Source organism: Anabrus simplex, chromosome 7 (genome assembly GCF_040414725.1).
Source record: "Anabrus simplex isolate iqAnaSimp1 chromosome 7, ASM4041472v1, whole genome shotgun sequence".
NCBI lineage: Eukaryota > Metazoa > Arthropoda > Insecta > Orthoptera > Tettigoniidae > Anabrus > Anabrus simplex.
The window spans coordinates 44658081-44682146 of record NC_090271.1 but is presented as its reverse complement, the minus strand read 5'-3'; positions in this window follow the sequence as shown (position 1 = coordinate 44682146).

Sequence of the window (24066 nt, the reverse complement as noted above, 5' to 3'; positions counted from 1 at the left end):
CCCACCGCGGCAAGGTCACATGGTTCGCAGGGGAGGACATACATACATAAGAAAAAATCCATCTCTCGAAATGCAAAAAATTCGACATTATCAAACTGTAATTAGACCTGAAGCGTTATATGCAGCCGAATGTTTAACACATACAACGCATAGCCTGCTTGAAAACTGGAAATTAAAGAAAGGAGGATTATCCGAAACATTCTTGGTCCCAGTCTCAAAGGTGGTGTTTGCAGACTTCGGGAGCAACTTAGATATATACACCCAGACTGAAAAGGTATCAAGCGTAATTCGGGAAATAATGATAAGATTTTACGCTCACCTCTTCAGATTGCCAACCGAAAGACTCTGTAAACATTTGTTATAGTGCTTCAGAAGTCTTAAAATGATTCCTCCTTGGTTGGTGGAGATCTTTGCTAGTTGATTTACGTCGCACCGACACAGATAGGTCTTTGGCGACGATAGGACAGGAAAGGTCTAGGAGTGGGAAGGAATCGGCGTGGTCTTAATTAAGGTACAGCCCCAGCATTTGCCTGGTGTTAAAATGGGAAACCACGGAAAACCATTTTCAGGGCTGTCGACAGTGGGGTTCAAACCTACTATCTCCCGAATACTGGATACTGGCCGCATTTAAGCGACTGCAGCTATCGAGCTCGGTTTGGTGGAGATCGATAAAGATCCTTTAAAATATGGATCTCAGAAACAGATATTCAACTCCGAGCACCACTCAAACACAAACTTCGACAGGTTCATCAAGAAGAAATCCCAACTCGACTGAAACATGTCCATTCTGATACAAGGAAGGAAGCACACTCCGAAAGGAGAAAAACCTGGTGGGCTCGCAAGAATACAAACAGTTCAGATATGGCGGTTCTTTGTGGCCCTCACGATGAATAATAATAATAATAATAATAATAATAATAATAATAATAATAATAATAATAATAATAATAATAATAATAATAATAATAATAATAATAATACCGTATTTAGGTGAATAATACCCGCCACCGAATGATCCCCGCACCTTAACTTTAGGAAGGCTTATTTTGAAAGAAAAAAGCCAACATTGACTTAAATAAAACCCGCACACCAATTTCGTGCCTCAACTTTTTTTAAAAAAACATGCGGGTATTATTCGCGTAAATACGGAATAATAAATAATAATAATAATAATAATAATAATAATAATAATAATAATAATAATAATAATAATAATAATAATAATAATAATAATAATAATAATAATAATAGCGCGTTCCTCATCCTGGAAGTACGCTCTCCGAGGTAGTAGAAAAGGGATGGAAAGTTCATTTTAAATTCCTCTCCTGTGGATAGGTGAGTAAATATGTCTTTGTCCACGATTATAAAACTGTTAAGGCGCAAGATGAAGTCAGGACGATAATAGCCTGTTCCTGAGCCGCCATGTGTGCACTGACCTCGTAGTATTGCAAGCCAGAAAATATATTACTCGAATTCCTGGTCTAAGTCTAATTTATTGCCCTGATTATGAAACCTACACGGTTGAATAATAGATTATGATACATTTTTCACTTCATCGCTTCAGTCTTCGTGTGTGGCTCGCTCGGCTTACTTGACATCTCGACCAGTCGGACACCACATAGAGCTCCAGTAGAGCACCTCTAATTCCAACGTGAGGTGACACTTATCCCACAGAGAGTATTTCGACTATGTAGCGTGTTAACAACGCTCAGAACACGAACAGTATGTTGACTTAGTTACTGTACTGTGTTTTTACAATTTTCTTTACGCTGTACGGGCACAGATAGGTCTTACGGTGACGATGGGATATGAAAGGCCTAGAAGTGTGAAGGAAGCTGCAGTGGCTTTCTTTGAGTCGGTTATTTCAGACAGCATACACATGTCCACTACTACTAGTTTTGAGAAAAGTGCAAAAAGGGTTTCAAATTTGTGTGTGGTTTTTATAATAATTATTTATCAGATCTTTTGTAATAATTATGATCATTTTTGAAAAAGAATATGTTTTCAGAAAAGAGTAAGATAGGGGGCTGGAAGTTACTGAACATGCGTGATTTCTCAAATAAATAAACTCTTGATGGCAAGAAAACGTAACGACATGAGGTTATTTAATGCTTACCAACATTTGAGAACACATCACACTTTAATAAAAAAAATTAAGTTTTATATTTAAATTTGTTTTCATACAATGATGTCACCTATCGTATCCACCTGTTGGCTGACCTTCCCCATGATCTCCTGCCATCTACTCTCTAGTGATTAGACAATCGAATACAAAATAATCGCTTATTCGATTACTTCATTTTATTCTATTATATTTCCCAATTAGACTTTTTAGATTATTCATCCGAATGAATGAGTCAATCGAATACCGTGGTGAATATTTTTTCCATCCGATTATTTTTTCGATTATTCGTTCGAAACTCCACTCGGATGAATGAGGGAATCGAATAGTGAGCATTTTTCCATTCGATTATTTTTTCGATTATTCGTTCGAAACTCCATTCGAATGAATGAGGCAATCGAATAGTAAATCTTTTTTCCATTCGACTATTTCTCCATGTTTTATTATCCATCCCAAACTCCATTACAATCAATGAAGCAATCGAATAGTGAATTTTTCGATTCGATTACTTTTTCGATTATTCATTCGGAGCTGCATTCGAATGAATGAGGCAATTGAATAGTGAATGCTTTTTAAATAATCGAAAGAAAAGTGATGTTATTGAGACAGTTAATTCACTGATGTAGGTTCAACAATTGGAGATACGTTTGAAAAAAGGCGTATTTCTATTTTTCATTAAACCGAAAAATTTATTCACGGCGCATCCGAATATTCTATGCGATAAATGTGAATGATATTTGAAGCTCATTCGATTATTTTATTCGATTATTTAAATAATCGCATGGAGGTTATTCGATTATTAAAAGGTATTCGATTAACCCATCGCTACTACTATCCCTCTCATGATGGTTTTGTTGCGGCTACACAATATGGCCAAGAGCCTGGAGAATGCTTTGGTTGACAAGGGAAAAAATGCGTTTAGGGATCGTTACCTCCTCGTTGGTGGCCGCATTTGTTCTTTGGGCGGTCAATGATATCCCCCAGCATTCTACGTTTACACCCTATTTGTAAGTCATGAATGCGCTTCGTAGCTTTCATTGTCCATGGTCACAGCCATATGACATTAAAGTCAACTTTCAGAACGTCTTCCAACATTATCCGTCTTAATAATATTACTTATTACATTGATGCTTTCACGGCCCGTCCTTCTAAACATGAGATAGCCTTTTGGGCTTATGCCGTGTCAAGAAAATAAGGTGAAATTCTTTACGTTAGGCAGAGAACTGTGCTCTGCGTCATCAGAAGAAAATCCTGACTGTTCACGGGAAAGGCTTCTCAAGGAATGAGGTTTGAATTTAGACGTTATAATAGAAGTGGAAGTTGTACGTTCATTCGTCACCGCCCTAGGGGTGGGAAGGAAGCGACCGTAGCCTTATTTGAATCGGTTATTTGATAAAGCACGCATGTCCACTACTACAAGTTTTGACAAAAGTGCAAAAAGTGTTTCCGCTTCGAACGCTAGCACTGTACCGCGTCCGGTGAGCATTCTGGCGACGAATGAACATACCACTTCTACTTCTATTATAACGTCTAAATTCAAACCTCATTCCTTGAGAAGGCTTTCCCGTGAACAGTCAGGATTTTCTCCTGATAAAGCAGAGCAAAGTTCTCTGAGAAACGTAAATAATTTCACCTTATTTTCTTGACACGCCATAAGCCCAAAAACCTATATCATGTCTATCACTTATTACAGTTCTTTTACACGCTGCTTTACCTGGTGTGAAAATGGTAAACCACGGAAAACCTTCTTCAGGGCTGCCAACAGTGGGGTTCGAACCCACTATCTCCCGAATGCAAGCTGACAGCTGCATGAGCCAAACCCCACAGCCCCTAACTCGGTATCTTAGTTAATGTGTATTAAACATAAATCTTCCTGTAGATAGTGTTTACTGTCGTACAAGTCAACCTCTTCGTCGGCTGGTGGTGATAATTGATTTGAGGGGAAGTACAACAGAGCAGCTATCCTCTCTTAATCAGAGGGAAAGTGCAAGAGATCAGACACTTCGAAAAATGAAGGTATCGGAAAATGAAAGGACCACAAAGGAAAATATCTCTGAAATCTAATTACGCCTTGGTCGCGAGAAATGAAGACCGACCCAGTTGTTCATGCGGTTGGAGTCGATCAGCTGTGAGCTTGGATTCAGGTGGGTGCGAACCCCGCTACCGGCAGCCCTGAAGATGGTTTTCCACACGTTGCTGAGTATCAAAGAGCCAACGTAGTGAAATGCTGTGTTCCAGAAATCATCAATGTGGACCTCCAGACAATTCTCATTCAGAAAAATTTAAGGCTGTCAATCACCCAAAGAACCGAATACGCGACGAGGATACGCTAATTTCTAAAATATACTCCAAACAAGTAGGTAATCTTCATAATATGGGCTATGATTCTGTAACCGAAATGCCAGAAGATCAAGTTTCGATGAGGTCTTTGTATCACCACAGGGCGAAATCGCAAGGTAATTCACCAGAAAGTGACTCATCTGAAAAAGTTGTTCTGGAAATGGGAATACTTACCATGATATACGGAAGAAATTTTCTTTTGAAAGAGCACAACACAGGCAGGCGACTTACCAATTTTAGTGGAACATTAGGAGGGAAAGAAGCTTTGGAAATTAAGGAAGATTTGTTTTTGAACGGCACTTTTAAAGGTGTTGGAGAAAACAATTTTCGCAAATTTATACCATTCATACAGACTTCGAAAACATATGCAGTCGAACATCGATATCTCGAACCTCCATTACTAGCATTTTCAGTATCGGCTGTTTGCCCTATTCTTCACGTGTATTTATTTCTTTATCACTCGAAATTCGGTTACACGAATTTTTCGATTTCTCGAAGCAAAAAAATACTCTGTAACTCAAATTTTGTGCAACATTAACTGTGAAATGTGGCATTTGTGGTTTGTGAGGAACAGTTAATGAGTAAAGAAAGGGTTACAGTGATGCTGGGAGCTAATATGATGGGAACCGAAAAACTAAAACTTCTAATGATTGGGAAATCGACGAAGTCTCGCTGTTCCTGGGGTGTGAAAAAATTACCGGTGACGTACGAAAGCAACCTGCGAAGTCGCGTGTCATAAGCTCCAGTTACTAATCTCGGCTGCGTGGTGTTGACGAGAAGTTTCAACGTGAAGTGAGGAAAGGTTAACAGTAACAAACAGAAGAGACTAACAGATTTCTTTCCAAAGGTTTTGACCGATGTATGTTTCTTGTTTCACAACTGTATGTACTGTATCTGTCTTCTAAAAAGTTGCTATATTAAGGATTATAATTCAAGTAAAAAAATGAAATGGTGTGTGTCTTTTAGTGCCGGGAGTGTCCGAGGACAAGTTCGGCTCGCCAGGTGCAGGTCTTTTGATTTGATACCCATAGGCGACCTGCGCGCCGTGATGAGGATGAAATGATGATGAAGACGACACATACACACAGTCCCCGTGCCAGCCAAATTAACCAATGACGGTTAAAATTCCCGACCCTGCCGGGAATCGAACCCGGGACCCCTGTGACCAAAGGCCAGCACGCTAACCATTTAGCCATGGAGCCGGACTATAATTCAAGCGATGCCGTTAATATAGTTTATTGCTATATTTTTAAATTTTGTTAAAAATAATGTATTCTGTATAAGCCCGCAGATACACATGATTCAATTCCGCGCCCTACATGCTCGAAAACGGTATTATCTATATCTCGAAATTTCAATAACTCGAGGTGATTCGAGATATCGTGGTTCCGCTGTAATCGATGCATATATGCTTTCTTTACAAACAAAAGGAAAGAGACATATGTTCGACTTTTCCACCTTCTTACTGAGGCCAGGGTGGTACCCAGCGACGACGCCAGTCGTTTTAGAATTGGCCACAATTTCTGCCCTTAATGTTATACTTCCCGCAGTGGAGGAAAATATTAAAAGAATTGGGCATATGATAGTCGCATGTGTCCTGCTTTCATGTTTCTTCGGTCTGAGTATGTTCCCGACGGCAGGCTGGAAATTCGAGAGTGCCTGACAATGAAACACTTTCTGGAGTTCGGACTATTTCGAATTTAGAAGAGCGAATCCTCGAGTCAAGGACTTCATCAACTGGCCAATGAAATGAGCAGATAGCATATCGTATGAGCTAATAAGGGCCCAGATCAACATGGAAGATAATGAAAGAAGACTACTTACATTATTCTAGATGGCAGACTGAAAAGTACTCTTACAGTTATGAAAAGAGTGGTGATATTGTCACTCTCGAATTTTTTTGAAGAGTTACTATAAAAACCAGGTGTTTAAACCTTGACTTATAAAGTAAAAAAGTGGTAAATCAAGTAAATATTATTGACGGAGCTTAATTTGAGCTCAAAGTAACTGGCGAAACACAGCTATATGCAATAGATACATTTGGAAAGTGCGATCTGATTGTTCAAGGCAGATAAGGACACCTGCGTTACCCAAGCTTTAGGTATTAACGAGATATGGTGGGAAAGCCGCTCCTTAATACTAGGAACGGCCTCTGCCGATGATGATTTACAGAACACTGAAGATGCTAGAAGAGGACATCTTCCATAATGCCTGATCTGAGATATGAACCTGTACCATCGTGCGTACCGACGCAGACTTCACAACGGTATGAACTAAGACTCTAATGCTCAAATTTAGAGTGATATTTGCCTGGAAGGTTCGTTTTATTATATTCGACGACGAATACAGACATTAAGTACATAATCAATTACACACCACAGGAGCTCGTATTGGTCTTTGTGGCGCTGCGATTACAAGTGAACCTGATGATTATTAGATCACAGCGGGGGTTTCTTACTCAGCATAAAAATCATTTAGTGACTTCATTATTTTTATAATTAGCACACACTGAGATAGAAAGGCAGTAAATCTATCGCACAATCTGGCTCTTATCTTACTTCGCTGCTTGGGATCAATGAAATATGAAATCTTATTATAGACCTTGACTCGTAGTCTCTATGCCTGATGCTTTATGGCTCCACTTTGTTCATTGATAGCGGGCACGTTATATCATGTCATAGAGAACTTACAAATATCAAATCACAACAGCCATTATTTGTTAAATAGAAGAACCAAGCTTTGAAATGACCACAATTGTCTATGCTCCAAACAGCGTAACTTTCAACTTGACAGCAGATCTTTTTTATAGGATTCTGGATCAGATTTCGTGAGTACGAGGGGTGATCAAATGAGAAGGTACGAAACAACACTGTGGGTATAATCGACATCTTTAATCAAAAGTGATCACCAAAGGCCTGAGCACAACTATCCTAATTTTTTGCGAGCAGACGGATTCCCTGCTCCCAGGATTCCTATGGCTATGACAGCAGCCAGTCCTTCACAGTGTTCTTCAGTTCGTTGTCCGCGTGGAAGCGCTTCCTCTTGAGATTTTCTTAGCGGGCCAAACAGATGGAAGTCGCAGGGCGACATGTCCGGGCTGTAGGGCGGATGTTCAAGCTGCTCCCACTTGAACTTGGCCAGTACACTTGGAGACATGTGGACGAGCGTTATCGTGTAACAGAATCAGCAGCCCAGGCTGTTTGCTCTTGATGGACTGCGTAGGTTAGGGAGTGTCTCAGAGTACAAGTCACTGTTGGTGGTTTCTCCCTGCTGGAGGAATTCGATGAGTATCGGACCTTGGAGGTCATAAAAGACGGTGAGCATCACCGTGAGTCATGTGAAAACCGCCGTGCAATGCGCACCACCACGCCGGACACTACATTCGCTTCCGTAGATGTCGCACTGCGCTCCAAAGTGACGTATTCAAATTCCACGCTATCTGACGTAGCAATGCAGTGATGTACTTAGCATTGCGTCTTACACATTACGCATGCAGAATACGTCCTGAAGCCACAGAGAAGTTATTTATACATATGCAATGCAGTGATGTACTTCGAATTGCTTCCTACACATTACGCAAGCAGAATACGCCCTGAAGCCGCAGGGAAGTGATACGTACATCTGCAGAGCAGTGATGTACTTCGAATTGCTTCCTACACATTACGCAAAGGGAAGACGTTCTGAAGCCGCAGAGTAGTGAAATGTACAGATGCAATGCGGTGATACAACTTCTTGCACATTACGCATGCATGTTGTCTGAAGCCTGGTACGGTGGGCGGTATAAGCCGAGGGGCAAATGAAGCTACTACTTACTATGGTCGTCTGACGGGAAGTCGCGTGTACGCCGGTTAGGAGGTGCGAGGGATAAGCGTAGCTGCCGCGCATGCGCCAATTTCAAGTCTCAAGACCTGACAACAAACATTCTTTCCATACGTGATGACTTGCGAATTGAGGTGCTGTCGTGAAATTTGAAAGTGGTAGTGCAGTTGTGCCTTAGTTACACCTTGACTGTATGTACTTAATATTGAACAATCTAGTAATGAATATGCGTTGATACAGAGAGTTCAGACTGTTCATAACGACTGATGTTTGTAGCTAAGAGTGCAGTATCTGTTAGTCGTGCCGTGCCCAGAAGCTGCCGCGACTTCCTATCAGACGCAGATAGTACCTCACAAACAGTGCACTGTAATTCCTCCCTAGGACACACCATCCCCTAAATTAAAAAAAAAGTCATACTTTGGAAACTGCAGACATTCATCTCTACCTTCCGTAATATTATCTGTATTCATCTTCGAAACACCCTGTTTATTATTTTATTACTTTACGGTGGCGTAGCAATAATAGGTGGGGCCAGAGCGAGAAATATCTCACTTCCTCATTCATATTAGTTGTATAGAAAACTCTGTACGTAATACAAGTTGAGTAAGATATCGTTTTCGATATTGTAATGTTTCATATGATTTCACCAAACGACTAATTGAATAATAAGGGAGATATTCTTTAGTAATATAATGAGAACTCCAAAATTTATCTGCAGTAAATCTGGAGCTTGAGTTGTATTCATTTTGACTAGTTATCAAATAAATACGAAAATAATTAATGACTAGCAAATGTACCCGTGCTTCGCTACGGTATTTTACATTGTATACGGATATCGAAGTAAATTACTGTACACGCAATGAATAATTTTTTTTGAAATTGCACGTCTCTTAGCTTTATCCGAGAAACTGCATGGGCAGGTACCCATACGTTGTTTCCAATGTAAAGTGTGAGTTGCGGAGTTGTGATTATAATGGCAGGCCCAATTGCCTACTACGCGGTCACAATCGATTTGGGAAGTTTTCGTTACAATGTCAGGCCCCCTTTTCTACTTTCAGACAGATTGCAGTTGAGGAGATTTTAATGTAATGGCAGGCAACTTCCCTATTGCCAGTCAAAATTGAGTTGTGCTGTTATTATAATGACAGGCCCATTTTCCTACTGGCTTTCAGCTTACTGCCAGTTTCAATCAAAATAGCAGGTCCACTATGCCTAATGTCAGTCACATACTAGATGGGTACATTTGTTTATAATGGTGAGCACTCTTGCCTACAGCCAAACACAATCAGGCAGTGGAGTTTTGAAGAAAATTGCAAGCATCCTTGTCCTCTGCAAAACAAATCGAGAAGGGAATTACTCATTACAATGGTAGGCCCTCCTTACTAATGACAGATACATACGACTTGCAGAAAGATCCCATTCTTAAGACCAGTCAAAGTCGATGTGGGGAGTACTGATTACAATAGCAGACACATCCTTGAATGTATGTATAAATGAATATGCAGTATATAGATTGACATAAGAAGGTATATGCATATTTACAATATTGCAGACCTTCATTTACATATTAGCTGCTGTTTAACGGTATGTCATATTGACAAACGAATTCTACCATAAGACTCCGTATTTAAAGTCTAAATGGCTGATCCTATGATATTTTCTCGTATCTCATCTCAGCTAAGTCCGTTGAGACTTGTGCTGAAAGACCGTCCGTTAATGATATCTCCCTTATTAATCTCCTATGCACATAATGCACATGAGAAAAATGTTTTAGAAATTGATTTTCATTAAGGATGGTAGATTTCCGTTAATTTTGGATGTGCGTATTTTGTGGGGGTACAAAATCATGGTTTCGGTTTCGGATACACCCCGAGTAAATGTTATTATTCAGTAATAACACTGGCCCTAAAACCTACCAAAGGACAGGTGTGTTCTAAGTATCAAGTTGGTAGAAATATATCCAGGATTTCAAGTTATAATAAACAAACCGACAAAGAGACACCAAAGCAAAAAAAATATACTGATGGTCATTATCACAGTACGGAAATTTCATCAAAATAATCAATTTACAGGCACACGGTTGATACGACTTTATTTATATAGATAATAAAAGCTAATCAGTATAAAACAAATGATATGTAGGTATTCTTAACTGGAGGTGGGATGCTAAGGACCACGTCAAGAGAAAATATTGCACCGAGCAAGTGGGCAGTGTCTTTAGGGTAAAGTAGCTGTGAGCTTGAGTTAGGGAGGTGTTGGGTTCCAATGCATCCTTGGAAATGGTTATCCGTAGTTTCTTCATTTTAACATCAGGCAAATGTTGAGGCTGTACCTTACAGCGACGGTCGTTACGTTCTCAGTCCTAGGTCTTCCTCATCCTTGCGCTGACGAGAATCATCGAAGTTTTAGTAAAACGTAAACCACAAACAAAAATAAATAAAAAAACAACACATTATCTACGACGCGACAATACATTCTGCACGTCATCCATTGGCATGCGAACTCAGGGCTGTCCAGTCCGTTCAGTGGCGCGACAACAGTGCAGCTGGTCGTTCCGTAGCAAGAGAAAAGGAACTTATGGTGCAAGTAGGAGGCAAGTTTATAGGATATGTAGAAAGCGTTCAATGTAACTATAATGTTCTTAATTATTTGTCGTTAAATTTAACTTAAATTACGTCAATTTTAGTATTAATAATAGCTGGTTATTTATTTATATTGATTCCTAATTATAATAATTTATTTTATTGTCCGGCTCCATATCTAAATGGTCGCGTTCTGGGCTTTGGTCACAGGGGTCCCGGGTTAGATTCCCGGCAGGGTCTGGAAATGTAACCATAATTGGTTAATTCCCCACGCACGGGGACTGGGCGTATGTGTCGTCTTCATCATAATTTCATCCTCATCACGACGCGCAAGTTGCCTACGGGCGCGTCAAAAAAGACCTGCACCTGGCGAGCCGAAGTCCTCGGGCACATCCCGGAACTAAAAGCGATACTCCATTTCATTCATTTATTTTATTTTAGATTGTAAATATTATGGATAAGTATCAGAGAGGGGCTAGAGTTCCAACTTCCCACTGAACAAGACTATAATATAAATAAATAAATAAATAAATAAATAAATAAATAAATAAATAAATAAATAAATAAATTAATTAATTAATTAATTAATTAATTAATTAATTAAAAATATAGTAATTGAGATTGGTAAGTCCTCTTCTGTAGTGTAGGGGTTAGTGTGATTACCTGCCACCCCCGGAGGCCCGGGTTCGATTCCCGGCTCTACCACGAAATTTGAGAACTGGTACGAGGGCTGGAACGGGATCCACTCAGCCTCAGGAGGTAAACTGAGTAGAGAGGGGTTCGATTCCCTCCTCAGCCATCCTCGAAGTGGTTTTCCGTGGTTTCCCAATTCTCCTTCACGCAGATGCCGCGATGTTACCTAACTTAAGTCCACGTCCGCTTCATTCCCTCTTCCTTGTCTATCCCTTCCGATCTTCCCATCCCCCGCAAGGCCCCTGTTCGGCATAGCACGTGTGGCCGCCTGGGCGAGGTACTGGTCCGCATCCCCAGTTGTATCCCCGACCCAATGTCTCACGCTCCAGGACTGCCCTTGAGGCGGTAGAGGTGGGAATCCTAGCTGAGTCCGAGGGAAAACCCAACCCTTGACGGTAAGCAGATTAAGGAAGGAAGACGGTACGATGATAACCACAACATCGCAGTACTAAAAAAGCGCAAAGCAGGTATTGCGTCAGAAAGTAAGGTTTCTTTACTGTTTTGTTTTACGTCGCACAGACGCAGATAGGTTTTATGACGACCCTGGAGGGCTAGGGGTGGGAAGGATTCGATCGTGGCCTTAATTATTATACAACCCTAGAATTTACCACGGTAAACCATCTTCAGTGCTGCCGACAGTAGGGTTAGAAACAGTCTCTCGAATACAAGCTTATCAAAGCTACGTACCCCTACCGCACCAGATAATCCCAGTGAAAGGACTCTGTTAGGCTCCAAAGTTGTTCCAAAGGTGAATCGTGTAGGCGTCACAGAATTTCTTCAAAGGAAATGAAATGGCGTATGGTTTTTAATACCGGGAGTATCCGATGTGCAGGATTTTAGATTTGACGTCCGTAGGCGAACTGCGCGTCGTGGTGAGGATGAAATGATTATTAAGACGGCACATACACCCTGTCCCTGTGCCAACGGAATTAACCGATGATGGTTAAAATTCCCGACCCTGCCGGGAAACGAACCTGGGGCTCCTGTGACTAATGGCCAGCATGCTAACCATTTAGCCATGGAGCCGAAGATGTCTTTTATGACTAGAAGGTATAAAGAAAGATCGTGTACTTCTTTTCATGACCGATTCTGCAAGTTACATGCTGAAAGCAGGCGAGGAACTTCAGATGTGCTCTCCTAACATGTTTCATTTGACCTGTCTAGCTCGCGAGCTACATAGCGTCGCCGAGACGAAAATTCGCAACTGTTACGGTGGGGTGGACAGCTTTGTAGTGAACATGAAGATTATATTCTTGAAAGCTCCAAGCACGAAACTAAAGTTCAAAGAAACGGCACCCAACTTTCTCTTATATATTACCTTCTCATCATCGTAACTCGATTAACTCGATAGGGGTCTAGGCTAAACATAGCTACTTTCTATGCTGAACAACCCACTAAAGTTACCGAAATTATCTGCTTTTTTAAAACAAAAATATCCTCATAAACAGAATTCTACTCCTTCTTTACAAATTTTCAAACGCGTCCCAAGTCGATTTTCCGAAAACAAAAATTACTTGTTTATTTTTAAAGGACATTCCATATACAACTTTTCACATCTGTAAACTTTTAAGTTTTGAGATATAGATATACTTACATAAACAATTCAATCCCCTTTTCACTCGTTAGCAACGGAATATCCAAAAATACTCCCTTAGTGAGCACCTAATTTAAATATATCCCCAAAATTTAATTTCTTTATGTGTAGTTTTGGCTCGGCGTTGGTGAGTCAGTCAGTCAGTCAGGGCATGTTATTTTATATATATATATATGTGTGTGTGTGTGTAGATTTGCGCTGCTGCTGGCGCTCCAGGGATACTAGATACCCTCAGCGCACACACGTTATACAGTACGTGAGCTACATCACTGCTATACTTAAGTACTGTGCTCCTAGGATCATAAGACGCTGCCCAGCTCTAGTTCCGCTATAAACCCTCAGTGGCAAGCCACTCATTTTATGCACCAAGGCCACAATCCTGGAGGTGAGAGAATTGTGGACCTGACGACAGTACCTAGCTACCTCCGTTAAAGACTTAAAGGAGTATTTCCAATTAATGTATGAACCTGTGACAGGAATGAGTTATGAATGAAATAAATGTAAATGTTCGTATTGGAACATAATAAATGAACTGCTATTAGCGTGCAGACGTGTGGCCATTAAACAAGCATATTGCACAGCCTGGACCAGAGACCACGCCCAGACGGAGACATCTCATATTTGTCATGTGTGTGCTGGCCCACGGCGCGTCACGCGAACCTCCTCCACTTTCTTCCTGTGGTTAAGGGATCGAACCTCACTACCGCAGTATTTCTGTCTTTGAAAGGAAGTTCACAATCGCCTCCTGACATCAAACTTGCAGACTTACTTTTTTCACGTATGTAAAATGTAGTCATAGCTTTAAACAGCGTGTAACGGGATATTTAAATGTAGTTTTGACAAATGTACTGAGCGATTTGGAAATGCGGTTTGGGTAGCGCAGCTCTGAGCTTGCATTCCGCAGACAGTGGGTTCGAACCCCACCGTCGGCAACACTGAAGAGTTTCCGTGGTTTGTCATTTTTCCATCAAGCATACAAATGTTTGGAATGATTCTTAATTAAGGGCAAGTTCGCTTCCTTCCCAGTGAGAACCCTTTCCTATCCCATCGTCCGTAAATTCATCAATCCATCCATCCGCCCGTCTCTCCGCCTGTCAATCAATCCATTCGTTATCCTTCTCAGTACTCCGTCTGCAGGCGACTGTCAATTAACTAAGTACCTCCACAACTATCTATTTGTAAATAGCTTCGTGTAGTTCCCCGTGGTCACCAACCCACGCTCCCAAGCGGAGAGCCCCTGGGGCCCTCTACCCCATAGGGGTGTTACTACAAAACTTAGTACTTACATAGCACTGAACATTCGTGTATCACTCGTACTTGTGACAGCCAAAAACGGAAGAAAGGAATGTGGTTTGATTTTGAGTGAGCCGATGGAACTCGGTAGGTACAACTTACGTTTCATGTTTTATTGTAGTTGCAGCATTGCATTTACAGATGTTGGTACTGACCTCTTACTTCCTGTCCATTAGGCTGGCATAAGAGAAAATACCCTCTCCGGCCTCGCAGTATGCCCACGAACAGAAAAATAATACCCTACAATTTTGAGCAGAGAGTACATCGGTAGATACAGAGTGCGTCTGGCCCACAAGTGGCCACGGCTGGTCCCTGGTCCAACTGCTCTGCACTCTGACCAGCCAACCGAGCAGAAGAGGGGTGGTTACGGCTCTGCCGTGGCTCTACGCTTCTGTATTCGGGAGACGGGACAGGGCTGGACCTCACGGCTGGCCCTAGCCGTCGGCTGTCCCAAGAATGGTCTTTCGTGGATTTCCTTTCTCCTGCACTAAGGCCGGGACGGGTTTTAGTATAGGCCACGGCCGCCAACAGCCTCACCTCCCTTGTACATCTCCTTCATCGTAAAAATTCTCCCGGTCTGAGAGACGGCGTCGCCGTCAAAGAGACCCGCCTCCATCTTCAAGGGAGGAATGAAAATATCCTAGTAGCAGCAGAGAGTAAAATATACAGGGTGTATCTACATTGTACCCACAAAAAATCAGGCATGATCATCGTGTTACATAAAGAACGATGGCGCAATCGAATTGGCGAAGAATTTTTTTCGAGAAAATGAAGATGCATTTTTAATTCCGGGATTCAAATTGATGAACTCGCCGTATTTGCTGTGCCAGAGCTCAAGCCGTTTCCCGCTGCTGTGCTACAGCAAAAGGAGGGAAGTGTAGTGAGAGTAGTGTTGGGATAATCGAATACTTTTAATAATAATCGAATAACCTCCACCCGATTATTTAACAATCGAATAAATAATCGAATTTAATAATAATTAAATAATCGAATGAGTTTCTAATATCATTCAGTTGCAGCGATGGCGTAATTGAATTCTTTCAGTATTCGACTAACCTGCATCGGATTATTTAAATAATCAAATAAAATAATCGAATAAGTTTCAGATATCATTCAGTTGTATCACATAGAATATTCGAATGTGTCATGAATCATGGATTGATAATCGACTGAAACAAGCGATACATGAACTCTTATGGAAAAAAGAAATAGGCCTACACCTTTTTCCAAACGTATCTCCAAATGTTGAAACTAAATGAGTGAATTAACTCTCTGAATAACACCACTTTTCATTCGATTATTTCAAAAGCATTCACTATTCAATTGCTTCATTCATTCGAATACAGTTCCGAATGAATAATCGAAAAAATAATAGAATCGGAAAATTCACTAATCGATTGCCTCATTTATTCCAATGGAGTTTCGAATGAATAATCGAAAAATAATCGAATGGGAAAATTCACTAATCGATTGCCTCATTTATTCCAATGGAGTTTCGAATGAACAATCGAAAAAATAATCGAATGTAAAAATTTACTAATCGATTGCCTCATTTATTCCAATGGAGTTTCGAATCAATAATCGAAAAATAATCGAATGGAAAAATTCACTAATCGATTGCCTCATTTATTCCAATGGAGTTTCGAGTGAATAATCGAAAAATAATCGAATGGAAAATATAATCGAATAAAATTAAAAAATCAAATAAGCGTTTATTTTGAATTCCATAATCCCATTACTATGTGATAGTGCTCCTCGCGATCGCACAAGCTTTCTTCTTAGACTCGCCCAGAATTGTCCTTGTCTCTTAGGGGCAATATCGTCCGGCTCCATGGCTAGCGTGCTGGCCTTTAGTCCAGAGGGTCCCGGGTTCGATTCCCGTCCGGGTCGGGTATTTTAACCTTAAATGACTAATTCTCTTGGCTCGGGGACTGGGTGTTTGTGCTGTCCCCAACATCCCTGCAACTCACACGCCACACATAACACTATCCCACCACAATAACGCGCAGTTACCTACAAATGGCAGATGCTGCCCACCTTTATCAGAGGGTCTGCCTCACAAGGGCTGCACCCGGCTAGAAATAGCCACACGAAATTCAATTAAACGGGCAATATCCACAGTTTGTTTGTTAAGCAGCCGTAATTGCACACAGTAATTAAGACACACGACGCACCCGATCGTTTCTCCTCTCGTCTGTTGGTGTTAGTAACGTTCTTTATTATTTAACATGCACGAAGATGCATCGCTTCCACCATACGAACGTGCATTCCTTAACTCACAACGTTGTAAAAGGAATGAATTACTGAACGAAAGATACAATACGCCCAATGGTTTGATTACAGTAAATGAACAATTCCCCCCTCCCCCACTTCTACTTCGACCTTCACGTAACAAGGAAAGTTCATGGAAGTTAAATCGGCCGAGCACGGATGCCATTTAACTGGCCCACGACGGGCCATCTCCTTGGATAATGATCATTTAAGTGCTGTGTGACACGGCAAGTGGAATGCGGTGAGTACCACAGCCAATAATCCAGGCGGCGATTCTACCAAGAAATGGTAGCATTCCTCACCGTTCAGGCAAGGAGAAACAACACGCGGCCCGTGTAAATACTCACCAGTAATGTCGGTCCAAATATTGACACTAAACCGATGTTGAAATGTACGCACTGCTATCACATGAGGGGATTTTTCCGCCCTACTTCTCGCGGTCGCCTGTCGATTGACACGAAATTTGAACGATCAAGTTGGCGACGATTACGGTTTCGGGCACCTCTCCTGTTACCATTTGTGGCACCATAAGCTAGGTGCATATCAGCCATTTCTTCCTTATTGACCGAGCTAGTGGCTGTACGGTTTGGGTCATGTAGCCATTAGCTTACACGCGTGAGTTCGAACGCCACTGTCAGCAGCCCTGAAAATGGTTTTCCATTTCCACACCAGCCAAATGCTGGGGCTGTCCGTTAATTAGGGCCACGGTTGTTTCCTTCCTACCCATAATCATTTCTCATCCCATCGCCGCCGTAAGATTTCTCTCTCTCGGTGCGATGTAAATAATAATAATAATAATAATAATAATAATAATAATAATAATGATAATAATAATAATAATAATAATAATGGCGTATGGCCTCCGGGGAGGCCTGGTGCGGGTCTTTCTCTCGTAGACAGTCTGTTAGGCGACCTGCAACTCTGTGAAAATGAGGACCTTACATAGAATGATTTCTAATGATGAATACGCCACACCCACCCAGTCCCCGAGCCATTGAATTAACCAATTAAGGTTAAAATCCCCGACTCGGAGGGGAATCGAACCCGGGATCCTCTGGACCAGAGGTCAGCACGCTAACCATTTAGCCATGGAGCCGGACTGCGACGTAAGAGCAGATTGTTTAAAAAAATTCGTCTATGTACCGAAATGGATCCATTCTCACCAATTTATACCGCAAACTTAGTAGCCAAAATGGACAGAGCAGCCTACTGGGGCTGAGAAGGGACTGCGCTAAACGAACGAGAAAGTTTTGCATTCGCGCGGAGCGTTATCACCTCCCTTCTCCTCCCTTCTTTGGAGCACAGCAGCGGGCAGCGGTATGCGCCCTGGAACAGCGCATATTTTCCTTCAGCAACAGTATTTGCAAATCGCACACTTCGTACAGTGTGAATCACATGCTCGGAATTAGAGAAGAACCGTAACCTCATTTTCTAGAAAGGAAACATTTCCTTCACCAATTCGATTGCGCCATCGTTCCTCATATAACACTAAGATCATCCCTGCCTCTGTGGATCAGTGGTAGAGTGTCGGCAGAGGTAGTCGGATTTTTGAAGGGCGGAAAAAAGTCCATTCGACACTCCATGTCGTACGATGTTGGCATGTAAAAGATCTCTGGTGACACATTTGGTGTTTACCCGACAAAATTAATTAAATCTCAGCCATAGACGTCCAAGAGAGTTTCGGTTTACTCGGTTTGCCATCTAGTGGGCCTAGAGTAAAACGGAACGTTAAAATTGACGAGCAGACAGCCAGATGGCGTCAACTTGAAATGTCTGCACACGGTAGCTGAAGCCTTACGATTATTATTATTATTATTATTATTATTATTATTATTATTATTATTATTATTATTATTATTATTATTATTATTATTATCCCTGATTTTGTTGTGGGTGTTATGTAAATGCACCCTGTATCTTCATGTTCAAATATATAAGGCGGTCGATTTAAATTACGCGAAGCTGACTTTCAAGATAACTATAAGGGACAGTCAAATGGAAATCGAACACCCGCCATAACACACATTCCACGCGAAGGGTGGTACCACTGTTGTTACGTATCGATACTGCCATGGCTGTGGTAGGACAACTGTATAGTGACAACTCACAGGTGCACTCGGTTGTTGGGTTATGTACTGTTAGTTCGCGGACTGGTCTAGTGTGTTTCTTCAGCTGTAGAAATGGAGGCAAGCAAAGAAGAGGAGAGAAGTGTGGTTGATTTTCTGGTGGATGAGGGTGCTGGAGTACGCTAAACTCATCATCGCGCATGTCTGCTGTGTATGGCGAACACTGCATGTCCATGACGAATGTTCTCGTGGGTTCCGAGAAGGGCGCACATCACTTCAAGACAGGCACATCGAGCCATTACTCTTGGTGTGATAGGGCGTACTGGTGGCCTTATCCAGGAAAACCGACGAAGAGTGTGTGCGGTTGTGGATCCTTCAGCGACCCACCTGTTTCTAGTGGGATGAATGTATTGACGCTTTTGGTAATTACTTTTGAATAAAACCATTCCATGGTCTCGTTGTAGCGGGTGTTTGTTTTTCATTTGACTGCCCCGTATACATTAAAGTAACGCGAACATGCGTTTTTTCGACTCAGGCATTTCTCATATTGCATAAAATCGCGGACTGCCGGTGAAATACGTGACATTCGGCAACCCTATTCTGTATCGCCTCCTAAACTTCAAGATATTAGATCAGCACAGTTTGTCGATAGGACCTCGTCCTTTGCCTAGAGTAAGCTGCTTACAACATTTATATCCATTTTATTTACAAAATCTTAATTACAACTCGAAAAATAATGCACTAACAACAATTTATTTATTTTAATTATGCAACCCGTGTGATAAATCTCGCATGTACATAAAGTATGTTGTGATCGAGTAGCCTCCTGATGAACGAAGGAATACGGGAATCAGTACAGTATTAGACAATATTTCTTACCACTTAATATAATCTATGAATTTTTAACATTTATGTTATCCACTTGAACGAAAACAACTGCAAGTGAATTATTATACTGACGAATATTCCGGAAGTAATTTTTGGTTTTACTAAAATTCTTTTCTTAACGGATAATTACAGAATATTATAATGACATAAAACAGCCGTCCCGGCCGCCAAAATGTGAAGTGGACAGCAATGATGGTGCGTATTTTCCTTCAACAACAGCATTTGCAAATCGCACACTTCGTACAATTTTTTAAAGACATTTAACAATAGTTATGAAATGAGAGTGCAAACTGCTATTATTCTCTTTCTTCTGAATGCTCATTTTTCAGGATCGGTTACTTGTGAACGCCGCAAAAGTGATCTAGGTATACTACTGAAATAATATATATGATTGGTAAATAATTGTACCTATCTATAAGCAAGGGGACAAGAAGGACTGCAACAACAACAAACGACGTATTTCATTCATGAGTTTATCAGGCGAGATGTTAACTGGTATTTTAGAAGGGAGTGTTCGAATCCCTCCACTGGCAGTGCCAGAGAGGTTTCCCATTTTTACATTGGGAAAATGCTGGCAAGGTATCTTAATGAAGACCTCGGTGGATTAGTCCTAGCCCTTCCCCAGAAGACCTTCGATGAGTTAGTGCGACGTTAAAAGGTAATTAATAGTTCCCAGTGTTCATGAGTTCTATAAATGGCCCCAAAATCAGGTTCCAAGCTTGAGAAGTCAGGGCAAAATCTAGTTCGAAAAACATATTCTGAGAATATTCAGGGATCTTTAAAGAAGTGGACGCCCTCCTAATTGGGTCAAATTAATCGGGTTGACTCGATGAATAATGTCACTTCCCGTTTCCAACGGTCACGAGCGTAGAATATGTTGAACAGCAGAGATAATCGTCTGTTATAGACGTTATATTTGTTAGGAAATGACATAATATTTCCTCCAATTTCTCTTTAAGAGAGCCAAATTTACGAAACAAATTCTTGTGACTTAAAAACCCTGTTTTCATTACTTTGTGTCCTCAGTTTGCAATTTTACACCACAAAACATTATAAGAAATGAGGAACAATTATATATCATTTTGTGAGAGTATGATTACATTTTCTGCATTCACCTTCAGAAAATCATTGGTCACAAAAAATCTTTACAGATTACTTGAAATAAATTCAATTTAATGAGTTAAGTTAATTCTTATTAACATTAAACACTTTAATAGCTTAATGGTAGAGACTATGAAAAATACTTTACTGAGTAAGTGATTGTGTTGTGAATTTAAAAGCACAGCTGTTTGGCCATGAATGGTATCTAATATTTCCTAATTTTACTATTTTCCTATGTTTAAATAATTTTTAGTTCTTTAATCTCCATTGGTCAATCTGAACTCTTTAAACCTAATATGTTTCGTAATATTGTTTAAAATATGACGAAATATATTTAATTATATTATACTGTTAAAAATTGCTTTGTTTTGGTATTGTCGGTTCAACTGGTCATTTTGTTATCCTAAACAGTCCAGTCCGAAGCAGAGGACGTCAACTTTAGTTCTCTCACAATTCAGGGACATATAATGACTAAAGCCCGGATTTTTATACGCTAACAGGTTAGATTGCAAGCTAATTTGTTTATTAGGAAGTGTCGGCCACCCTCTCTTCCATTATGTAGCAACAGTAACATAAATTATAGGGGTTCTGATGGGCCGTACCCCTGAAGTTTATGTAAACCCCATAGCATAATCGTTGTGGAGGTAGACTATACTTGCTACCCGTTTCAGTAAGTTTGCATTCTAACCTATTAAAGCATAAAAATCCGGGCTCTAATAATGACCATCTGTTGGTCTACTGAGAGTAAACACACGTTGTTTCAGGTGCACGTTCTTATTAAAATGGTTAGAATTTTGGATATAACCTGCTTGAATCACCGCACGAGGAGCAATTGTAAGGTATCAATGGTGCGGGTGACCTTGTAAATGGGCGCCAACAGCCATACATTACACTACCTATACATCATATCAGACTGTATTTCCATTATCATCACGAGCAGTGTAGGCAGCGCCGACCAGGCTGCTATAAATCTCCCAACCAAGGCCAAGCAAACACGTCCGCAAACCAATAATGCCCGGATAATTAGTATTCCAATAGATCAAGGCTCTTCTCTCGAACATATAGTTATAAAGTTACGAAACGTTTCTTGGTCCAATTTACGGCACCTCAACGTTTCGTTCCACTGTGTTCTTTTCTTCTATTCAGAGAGAAGTTCTTTGCTACCTGTCCGCTGATGTGGATCTGAACGCGACACATTATAATAAGACGTAATATACAGCACAAGCAGTATATTTTTTATTTTTCATTGAGAACAGGTATATGATTCAGAACTCGTTTCCTACACCAACGTTGAAGTTTCCAATTGAAGTGAACGAACAAGTTCATAAAGGATCTCCCACGTGGACAGCAAGCAGACGATGTGTCGGTATGTTGATCAATCAGGCGGACAAGAAGGGAATTAAAAGAGCACTGGAAATCCAAAGGAAGATGTTGATGGGGTTCATGTCTGTGCCATAAATGTGTGAATGTGTTTCTTCGCAGTCTTCATTAACATGTACGTTCTACCTGCACGCAAGAGAAATACTTGCCTAAAATGGCGAGTGCTAGGTGTATGCCGCTTTCAGTTGTTCTCTTTTGAGTAATAAATTGAACATTATTACCTAACAATTCAATTTTAAGTGTGTTGTTTAATTCTTCGTATAAATACGTTGCCCATATTGGGCTCTATCATACTATATTATGAAAACCTGAGGTCAGCCAGGGATCTTTTGTACTGGGTGGGGAAAAGACTGAATTAATACTCGGGTCAGTGAAAGAGACAGCCATAGCGGAGTGGCACGAATGCACTTCATAGTATTGCATACATACACCGACCGGGCGAATTGGCCGTGCGGTTAGGGGCGCGCAACTGTGAGCTCGCATTCGGGAGATAGTGGGTTCGAACCCCACTATCGGCAGCCGTGAATATGTTTTTCCGTGGTTTCCTATTTTCACACCAGGCTGTACCGTATTTAAGGCCACGGCCGCCTCCTTCCAATTCCTAGGCATTTCCTATCCCATTGTCGCCATAAGTCCAATTTGTATCGGTGTGACGTAAAGCAATTAGCAAAAATATACATATTATACACCGAGAGAGTTGAAAGCGTGTTATGCCCAATGTAGCTGTATGATTAGGTTCGGGAGATCGTGGGTTCGAAACCCAACCTCAGTAGCCCTGAAGATGTTTTCCGTGGTTACTGATTTTCACACCAGGTATATTGTGGGGTTGTACCTTAATTAAGACCACAGCAGCAAACTTGTTAGCCCTTTATATTACTACTGTGTCGCCGAAAACCTTCGATGTATTAGTGCGAGGCCAAACCACTCGCACACACACAAATATGTACATACATTATTAGACAAAGTGGTGGTGGTGGTGGTGATAAATGTTTTAAGAGAAACTGGACAGGCATCCGCTATTAACATTAATTATAGGGAATAAAATGGATGGGACCAACACTTTGAAACAAGAAGATATCGGCCAATCAAAGACAAGGGCCACGAAAGGTGTGAAAATGAAAGACTACCTAGGCCTCGGAAACCTAACACCGTCGGAGTAGAAAAAGAGCAAGAGTTGACCGAGGGAGGTCACATAGGATAGATAAAAGTGAGGAGCCTGGTACAAGTAAATTTAAAGAATGTCAAGGCTAAGCTAAGGTTCCCATTGGCCGTCAATACACGCTCCCAAGTTAAGAGCCCTATGTGCCCTTTTTTCTCGCTTCATATGACAGGCAGAGGATACCATAGGTGTTATTTGACCACCGCCACCCACAAGGGGATATTGTGAATAGTAGCTCAAATGGTAGAATGCAGGCTTTCTGAGCTCCTGATGTCAGTTCGATCCTGACTCAGTCCAATGGAATTTGAAGGTGCTCAAATACGGAAGATTTACCGACACGTAAAAGAAGTTCTCCTGAACAAAATTCCGGCACCTTGAACTGCTGCTCAGCCATACTGGAGTACAACGTGGTCAGCGTTATGGCATACTCATACAGATTATTTGGTTTTCTTGACCAAGTCCCCTACTACCAGATAGCTCTTCAGTTGGTCCAACGAAGCTGAGAAATTCCCATTACAGCCCTGAGAATTAAATTTCTAGACCGGCCTGGAATCGAACATAGGACTACAAGATAAGAGACGGGCTACTTAAATTTTTTTACAAGTTGCTTTACGTCACACCGATACAGATAGGTCTTATGGCGACGATGGGACAGGAAAGGGCTAGGAATGAGAAGGAAGCGGCCGTGGCCTTAAATAAGGTACAGCCTGGTGTGAAAATAGGAAACCACGGAAAACAACCATCAGGGCTGCCAACAG